Source organism: Gossypium arboreum, chromosome 11 (genome assembly GCF_025698485.1).
Source record: "Gossypium arboreum isolate Shixiya-1 chromosome 11, ASM2569848v2, whole genome shotgun sequence".
In the NCBI taxonomy this organism is placed as follows: domain Eukaryota; kingdom Viridiplantae; phylum Streptophyta; class Magnoliopsida; order Malvales; family Malvaceae; genus Gossypium; species Gossypium arboreum.
The window spans coordinates 113,390,364-113,392,078 of NC_069080.1; positions in this window are offsets into that span (position 1 = coordinate 113,390,364).

The following is a 1,715-nucleotide window of genomic DNA, read 5'->3' on the forward strand; positions in this document are numbered from 1 at the left end:
GACTTAGTAAAATGTTTAACCAAAACTACAAGATTGGAGCATTTCCCATGGCATTTTTAGTAAATTATGCTAGGAATAGCAAAAAAAGCCAAGTCTCTTTGATCCATATATATTCATCATTTCTAAAGATAGACATGCAATATTTGATAAAAAGAAAGACATGAAAAAATCCCACCCTTTTCTTTTACTAACCCTTGCAACTTTAATCGGTATTCACAATTATAGATACGGCTTTGTCAATTAATGGAGAATTTATCAAAGTACTATAATAAAATTAGCAGAGAATTTACAACCTTTTCCAGGAAGGCATCACCATATAATAACTCTTATTTGGAACAACCTCTATATTTAGAACAACTTACATTTAGAACAAGTCAAAATAATTATTATTCAAGAACAACTCTCATCCAAGAACAACCATTGTTTTGTGCTTCAATATATGTTCCATAGAAGATGTATCACGTGATATTATTTCATCAAAGTACAAGAAGGGGAAATAATCCAAAATATGGTAGGAGCCTGATTCAGGCTGGACCAGAACAGGAGCTTGCGCCAAGACAGACTACAGCTTTTCAAAACTAAACTACTATTCTTCATACTACATAGCGGAACATTCTTATGCAGTAGCTTCGTCAGAGGTGACTCAATCAAAGAGAATCCCTCGACAAACCTTCAGTAGTAACCCACTAGACCCAGGAAACTTCGAAGTTCAGGCACATTTCTCGATTGTTTCCACTCAACTATAGCTTCTATTTTCTTTGGATCGACTCGGATCCTTTGAGCAGTCACCGCATGCCTTGGAAAAGAAACCTCCTGTAACCAAAACTCGCACTTGCTAAACTTAGATACAATTTTTCTCAGATTGTCTGGAGGACAATATGAAGGTGGTCATCGTGCTTAGACTCAATCTTGGAATAAATCAATATGTCATTGATAAAAATGACCACAAACTGATCCAAATATAGTTGGAACACCCCATTCATTAAGTCCATGAATGCTGCAGGGGCATCCGTCAAACCAAAAGGCATCACAAGAAACTCGTAGTGTCCATAACGAGTCCTGAAGGCTGTCTTGTACACATCAGTCTCTTTAACCTTGAGTTGATGGTAACCGAAACGAAGATCGATCTCAGACAAGAAAGAATCCCAACAAAATTGGTCGAATAAGTTGTCAATCCTCAGTAGAAAAAACTTATTCTTTACCGTTAACGTGTTCAACTGTTGGTAATCTATACACATTCTCATCGATCTGTCCTTCTTCTTAACAAAAAATAGTGATGCCACTATAGAAACACACTCGGTCGAATGAACCCCTAATCAAGAAGTTCCTAGAGCTGAGGTTTTAGCTTCTCAAGTTCCTTCGGTGCCATGCAATAGGATGCAATGGACATAGGGGCAATACCTAGCAACAAATCGATGTTGAATTCAACCTCTCTGTCCAGAGGTATTCTGGGTAGTTCTTTGAGAAACAATTCCAAAAAATCCCTCATAGTATGAATATCTCGTACAGAAAACTTCACAGGAATAGAGTCGGATATGTAGGCAATGTAACATGTGACAGCCCAAAATTGACCCTAGTCGAGAAGTGGTTTCGGGACCGCTAAACCGAGTCACCGAAATGTTGGAACGTAATATTTATTGTCTAGAATATGAATGTGTGAAAATTTCATGTTTGGATTTTGCTTAATTGTAGATGAATTTTTGTGATTAGGACTT